An 8,245-nucleotide genomic window follows, 5' to 3' on the forward strand; every position below is an offset into this window, starting at 1 on the left:
AGACAAAGAAGTTGTTACACTGCCTGCACACCTGGTATATGAGTTGCCTCCTCTGTTCCTGAAGTCATTCTCTGATAGATGTGGTGGTTGGTGATGAATTAATTGTGCAGGTGGTGTGCTGGGGTGAGGGAAGAAAAAGGAAGGAATCCCAACTTTGCGCATTATGTCCAGAGTATCTCAGTATTATACACCCTAGGACAATCTCTCAAACAAAAAAGGTGATGAGTTGGGCCCTGTATATTACAATCTACTTGATTAGTAAATTACTTTCAGGAAGCACAGGGGGCACAGGGGGCACAGGGGGCCAGTTTAAGTATCCATAATGGCTCAGAAATGATTTTTTTTTTTTTGCCAATTGTGTCTCTGTCTGTCTGAAATGTTATTATTGTTACTTGTGGTTAAGTTGGCTCTGACTCATGGGGACCTTATGTCTAACAGAATGAACATTGTCCAGTTCTGTGCCATCTTCATGATCTTTGATCTTCACCATCATGATCTGAAAAACCGTCATTATATTTACAATGTGCTTACTTAAATATGAGACAAAAACATAAGGAAGGCGATAACATTTTTATTTCTTCTATTCAACTGGGAGTAGATAAGGATTTAGGGATTCTAGGTCTCCTGATATACAGTATGGATACCTAGTATGTGTGATTATTGAAAAAATTCTTGATAGTTTGAATCCACAGTCTTGGAAACTGCAAACAAATGAATAGGGTTAATTGTCTTATACTGGTGTAAATTTCAAAACATCTTATAATAAAAGATCAATATTGATACACTGTTTAGAAGTAGGCTTTCAGGATAAAATCATTTTCAAATGTGAGATTATTGTTTTGCTATCCCCTTTCTCATAATTAATCATAATTTTACTGTACGCATCGATATTATTGTAGTGTGGTATTTATGTTGTTTTGGATGAACTCTTAAACAGTGACAAGATGGAAGCTACCATCTAGAACATAAGGGAGAAGCAGAATCATTAGGTTACCATAGGTACGTGCATAAACAGGAATTATCAATCTTGCAGAAACCCAGAGTTGACTTTTTGGATGTTGAAAGCAATCGAATATAAGCAGGGTATATTTCTGTATGCCAAAATTCATAATGTGTTTCAGCTGTTTTTTCTTTAATTTCTTTAAAATGTAAAAATATAAAGAAACAAGTACGCATCTGAAGCATGAAGCAACCACCCAGGAAAACCTTTCAAAACTTCATCTTCATCATAACGCCTGTGTAGTGTCAAAGTCATTCATCATGTATAATTAATACATGCCTTTTCCCCTTTCTTCCCTGAGTGCAAGCATTGCAAAACAAGTCATGAAGGTTTGTAGTCAATAACACTGTTTTCAACAATTTGTTTCCATGTCTGGACAGATGTATTTCTTAATTTATCAATTCTGAAACTTATTTATTCTGCTCAGTTTTTGTTCTTAGACGCAAGCATATAACTAACTATACATACCTACTGCCATAAATATGGAATAAAAGTATCTTCATTTTGTACTATTAAAAAATAACATTGTTTACAAATCTTTTGTTTCAATATGACAACACAGTTTATCAAAAGCATCACAGTATTTAAGTAAGGGATTTTTTTTGAAGTGCAGAAAGGTCTTGTTGAAGAAAGGTCATGGGACTAGTATAAGCATTTAGTCTATTCAATTTTGTATTTGTACGGAGGCTAATGGTCAGTGATTTTCCTCCTCCAGAAATGTTTTCAAATTAGAAATAAATTTTACCATTTAGTGTTTTTAGATGGCCATGCAGAGTATGTGCTCAATCAATACATAGTTATTTAAAGTCAATTTTGGATTGTCCTCCCTTAGGGAAAGTAGCAATTGTATAGATTACCCACAAGTATTTGTTCTGGCATCTTAATGTATGTTTAGAAGTTTGGTTATCAGTGGTTTTATCAGAAGGCCTGGGAATTCAAAACTTTATACATGATAATCCTGCCATCTAGCTGAAAATGAACACAGCTGGTTTCTTGGCTTCACAATCCATATGGGAATTTGATAGTGTCACTTCTTACAGAAATAATAAATCAGCAACCTAAGATAAAGCCTTATCTTCTATACCTTCCTACTAGGAGTAGGTTATGAAATATTTGGGTTTGTAATGATAAGCAAAAGAAAACAAATACAGTAGTAGAGTAGTTGACAAATGGTTCTATAAATTTCTTTTTTTAATTATGAACATAAAGGTCTGAAAGTAAAACATACTCTCACATTATTAACATTTTTCCCAAGAATAATTAAAAGGTGGCTATATTAATTTTTAAAGTTCTTAGACTTTAGGGCAAACAATAAGATAACAGATAACTGAAGTAATCATTTGAATTACTTTATCAAAAATTCTGCCACATATGTATGTACTACATAATTGAGGCAAGGGCAGCTATTTTAACTGATATAGAGGAATAATTCTTTTAATTTGTTAATGTGATTAACACTTATCTGATTTGAAAAAGTCTATTCTTTTTCAATAAGCTTATTTTCTGTTAGCTTCAGAAGACACATGGCTGCTAACCAAGAGGTTGGCAGTGCAAATCCACCAGGTGCTCCTTGGAAACTCTGTGGGGCAGTTCTATTCTGTCTTATAGGGTTGCTATGAGTCAGAATTGACTTGAGAGCAGTGGGTTTTTTTTTTAAGAAGACACTCTGTTGTCTTTAGAGAGAGATCTAAATTAAATTCAGTGTTTTATTTGTCCTTAAAACATATCTCTGGCCATGTAGGTGACAAGCATTATCAACCACATTTTGTTGAAAAATGAAATTGGATTTTATAAGCTGCCTTGAAAATTATGACACGTTGACTTACTTGCTCTAGTGGATAGCTAGGCTCTCGCTCTACTGGGTCCAGTGAAGATTTGCCTTGTCTGTTTCATGAGTAACTCCTTTTCCTTAAACCTTTTTTGATATCCCCAGAACCACAATTTACAGGAGGGTTCTTCATGTGGGCGGTGAGGAACAATTTGGTGTTAGGAGCTAAACAAAGTTCCTCCACACACTTCTCCTGTTTTTGGACCACATGTCATGGGATTCTGTTCAAAAATCCCAGCATTCTACCCAGACAGACATTTCAAACTGATTGCTTAGCCAAAGAGAAAGATAGGAACATAGAATCCTCACAAAAAAATCTAGAAATTCTGTTGGTATTCATCGGTTTTATAGCTCCAGGCACCATAAAAAAAAACCATAAGAGCACATAAAATACATAATTACTGAAAGGAAGACAGTTTTGAAAAAAAGTTTCTCACCACCCCCATTAGTTTTGTCTAAACTCTAACCTCTGAATAAGAGGCTCCATTCTCTCCCCTTCCACTTGGCTACCTGCCATCTCTGATTTTTCTACAAGAGGAAGAATCCCATTTGTGTTCCTGATTGGATGTCTCGGTGTATTTATGAGACCCGGGGTTTCTGGTGGGGAATGGAAACAGTTTGGTTTTTTTCACCTGAATCATTCCTTTTGGAGACCCGGCTCACTATGAATTTCAGCAATGACACACACAGTGTGACATCCCGGCCTGCAGCATCCATTGGGGTTCTTTGTCCTTCATTCATAAAGAACACCAGGTCAGCAACGATCTGAACTCTTCCTGTTTTTTTTTTTTTTTAAATTCCTTTTGAATGTACATACCTTAAAATGTACAAATGCAAGCTCCTGCATTTTCATAACTTCTGAATGGATGTCATAGAGGAGACATGCCTAGCGTGTCTCTGTGACTCCAATTTATTTTTCGTAGTCTGTTCTGCACTCACACTTTACTGATGAAAAAGAAAACACTATTACTTGATTGCTTGCTGAATTTAGGGATCTCAGATGTAAGGATGAACTAAGATCCTAAGGAAAAGTTGCATAAACTAGAGTCATAAAAAAAAGTATACTGCTGAGACTGTCTTTGAAAATGTGTAGCTTAGAATAAAGGGTCTGATTTTGCCACAGCAGTAAAATTGCAGCAAGTCAGCTCCTGCAGCTTTGATTGCTGCTCAAAACTTCAGAATTCAGATGTTATGAAAATACAGGAGCTATCACATGTGCATTTAAAAGACATATACTTCAAAAGGGGGAAAAAATGGAAGTCAGATCACTATTGACTATCAACTTGTACAAAATGTAACATTCTTTCACTTATTATTTTTTATTTACATTTCAAATTGGACTCTCTATAATATTAGCATGCCAGAAATTGAAAGGCATAGAAATTGCATGATTTACTATAAAAATTTTTCAGTTGCCGGGAATAGAAACGATTCTTATTGAAACTGGACAGCTAAATATTACGTTATGGAATACCATAATTCACACAATAAACCAATTTCAACTTAAATTGGTTTTGCATAAGCCTAGCTATTAGTATCAGCTGCCAGGGGACTGACGTGTTTCATTATTTTTATTCTCTCTTGTTGAGGCTTTACTGTAGTGAGATTTCTGCACATAAGAACTTGAGCAAGTAGGTAAAATGGTGACGTGTGGAACAAATTACTTTGAGAGGTTCGAGGACTGAAAAATTCAACCCTGACCTCAAAAAATGCTTTGAGAAGTCAGCAACAACATTACAGGGAGCAAACGGAATTCTTCCACAAGAAAAGCTTAACTACTGAAAAATCAGGGACTTTCTTAGCTGTAAAATATGTGCTGAGATAGGTCAAAACAAACAAGTTGACTATTCATCTTCAGTGTTCTCCTGGGGGAATGGCCTTTTTGTTGTTGTTGTTGTTAAATATTATGTTCCCGAGAGAGAAAAATTTGTAGCAAAAAAGTCTGGCTCTTGGCTGGGCTATGCCACTTTTGCTCACTGTTTCATCTGAAACAAGCTTTTAATTTTTTTAATGCTAGCCGGTAATGTTACTATGGTAACCGTGCCTCGGCAACCAGCCGTGAGTGCTGCGCAAATAGTACTCAGAAATCAGGGAGCAGAACAGTAATGCACATGTCGTGAAACTGTGCCTGCCCTCACCTGTAGACCTTCCGGACAACCAACTGCAGAATGAAAAGATGGGGAAAGGGGCTATACCAGTGGGCCACAAGCTTGAGTGGAGACAGTCAAAAGCCAAAGGGACTGGAAAAGACAATGGTTCTTTTCCTTGAAGTAATCATGGGATTATTGAAGTTAAATTGGAGGTAGTCAGGAAAACTATGTTTGGCGTGTTGGGCACGGGCAATTTTGAAGGCAATTCCTATGGAACACCTATAGAACGGTCCAGGTTGGGAGTGGGAGAGGAGAGAGAACTCCCAGACCAAAAAGTAGATGAGATGCTTTGGACAGATACCTTTCCTGATTGGATTTTAAGATCACCTTCTAATCCTATTGCATGTGTTTTTGTGTGTGTTGTGTATGTCCTTTAGTGTGCACTCGTGTGTATACAGGATATTTCTCTAGTTAAGTCTAAACTGGGCTTTACAGTCTGGTTGTGTTTGGCAGAGTGTTGGCGTCCTCTTTTTCTCCCAAGCCATTCATTTGTATGTAGGTGAAATTCAGGAGGGATTTAATTTTTACAGGGGAGGGGGATGCAGCGACGGTTGGGAGAAGGCTATAAGGCAAATAGTTGTTATTTCCTAATTATAGTTCCCTAGAAGAGCAGGGCCCTGGTGGCACAGTGGTTAAGAACTCAGGCTGCTAACCAAGAGGTCGGCAGTTCGAATTCACTAGCCATTCCTTGGGAACTCTATGGGGCAGTTCAACTCTGTCCTGTAGGGTTATTATAAGTTGGAATTGACTTGACTGCAATGGGAGAAGAGACGGGAGAAAGATGTGGCAGTTTGCAATGGGTTTTTTTTGTTTGTTTGTTTTAGTAGATGAGATGGGAGAAAGATGGGGCAGTCTGCTTCCGAAAAGATGTTCAGCCTTGGAAACCCTATGGGGCAGTTCTACCCTGTCCTATATAGAGTTGCTATGAGCTGGAATCGACATGACAGTGATCAGGTAGTAGAAGAGATCTGTTTATTCTACCTTCTATGCATCCTTTGAGTCTGTTCTCTTCTTTCTGTTCCCATTGTCACTGCTTTTTAGTTTTGTTTCTTATCACCTTTCTCCTGATAGTAGTTGGTCTTCTTGTTTTTAGCATTTATTCCTAGAGTCCATCCTTCCATCACTTGTTGCCAAAGTGATTGTTCTATAATGCTAGATTGATAATGTCACTGACTTTCTTAACATCTTTTAATGGTTCTGACAACTTAGGAACAAATCCTCACTTTGCTCTGTCATGATGAGTCATCGCCTACTTATGGCCTCGTGGCTTGGTTGGTCACTTCCCCTCACACTTTGCATCACATCATTAACAAATCTTCTGGATCCTGAATCCACCTGATTTCATGCCTCCCCTTCTCCCTATACCTAGAACCTTGCTTTTTTACCTCCTGCCACAATCCCTCCTTCAAGTAGCAACAAGAGGATAGCAGTAAAGAAAGAAAACCATTTAGTTGCTTGACAGTATAACTCTGTGTCTTTGTCCTTTATTGAAATGGCAACCTGTCAGAAAATCCTTTCTGACTCAATTCCGGATCACCTCATACAAATAGCATTACGCTCTTTCTCAATTTTGTTAGGGAAATCAGTTCAGTTTGTTAAAGTACACTGAGCTTATTGATAAAATGTTATTCTTCTACTAATGATAATATTATTTGCACAAAGCAATATAAAATATGAATACTCCTTTTTTTATTCAGCTTTAGGTGAAAGTTTACAAAAAAAAAAAATTACAGCTCGAGTTAATTTCTCATACAAAAATTTATACACATATTGTTATGTGACCCTGGTTGCAATCTCTGTAATGTGACAGCACACTCCCCCTTTCCACCCCGGGTTTCTTGTGTCCATTCAACCAGTTCCTTTCCCTTCCTGCCTTTTCATCCTGCTTCCGGACAGGAGCTGCCCATTTGGTCTCATGTATCTGATTGAACTAAGAAGCACACTCTTTGCGAGTATTATTTTATGTTTTATAGTACAGCCTAATCTTTGTCTGAAGAGTGGGCTTCCGGAATGGTTTTAGTTCTGGGTGAGCATCCAGGGGCCATGGCCTCAGGGGTGTCTCCAGTCTCAGTCAGGCCATTAAGTCTGGTCTTTCTACGGGAATTTGAGTTCTGCTCCGCATTTTCCTCCTGCTCTGTCAGGAACTCTCTGTCATGTTCCCTGTAATACTCCTTTTTGAAGAAAAAATACATGTGTGACTTTTCAGATTTTAAAAATCTGGCAAACCAGGAAGTTCAGGTTGAGGTACAGAAGCAGTGTTAGTCTTCATCCGGTGGTCTCTAGCAGAAGCAGCCACAGTGAGCTAGTTAGGGGGAATATGACTCGCAAGAAAATGAGAAAATCATCTCAGAGTTTGCAGGTGAAATTCGAATCATAAGAGAATGTACTCTGCATAATATCTGGGTGTCTCTTCCATATTAATACAGAGAAAACTAGACGGAAGCACTGAACATTTCACTGATAGTGGGTCGAAAAGCATAAATTAGACAGTCCCTATTTTTTTTTTATAGAAATAAAATTAAAAAAAAAATAGAAATGGGATGCTGTAAATGGAGAGAACCTGTTTTCGTGTATCTCCTAACCTAAGAAAAGTTTTCCAAAACATTCTTTAGTCTAAAGCTGTGGTTCTGAAACTTGAATGTGCACTGGAATCAACTGGAGGGCTTGGTGAAACTGGAGGGCTTGATCATTCCCAGAGTTTCAGAATGAGTAGGTTTGGGATGTGGCCTGAACATTTGTATTTCTAACAAGTTCCCAGGTGGTGCTGATGCTGTTGGCCTAGGGCTAGACTTTAAGAATCAGTGGACTAAAGATTATTAAAATGCCCACATTCTACTTCGTGAATTAAGGGTGTGTTTATTTATTTTTTTTTATAAACATGTCACTATCTTTTGAGTTGGAAAATTACTTCTGTAAGGTGTAGGTAGGAAGTGGCTACAAAACACTATACAAAAAGAGAACTAATATTTTGCTAGTTTCAGCAAAATTACTTAGTATCTGTTTCTCAAATACTCTGAAGGGAAAAAGAAAGAGAAGATTGTGTCAAAAATAACAAAAACACTTGAGTTTAGCCAGCACGTGTAAAATAGTTTAAAAATACATACACACAACACCTACACCACTTTTTAACCCAATATATTGCTTCTGAATTGAATTGATTAATAAATAAGTAACAGTATATCTGTTTTCAAAATTATAAGAGATTGTGATGTGGTTTGGCAAATAATTAGCTGAGGATTATATTTTAGTAATGGTAATAGAAAAGGA

The sequence above is a fragment of the Loxodonta africana genome, chromosome 8 (assembly GCF_030014295.1).
Source record: "Loxodonta africana isolate mLoxAfr1 chromosome 8, mLoxAfr1.hap2, whole genome shotgun sequence".
Taxonomy (NCBI): Eukaryota; Metazoa; Chordata; class Mammalia; order Proboscidea; family Elephantidae; genus Loxodonta; species Loxodonta africana.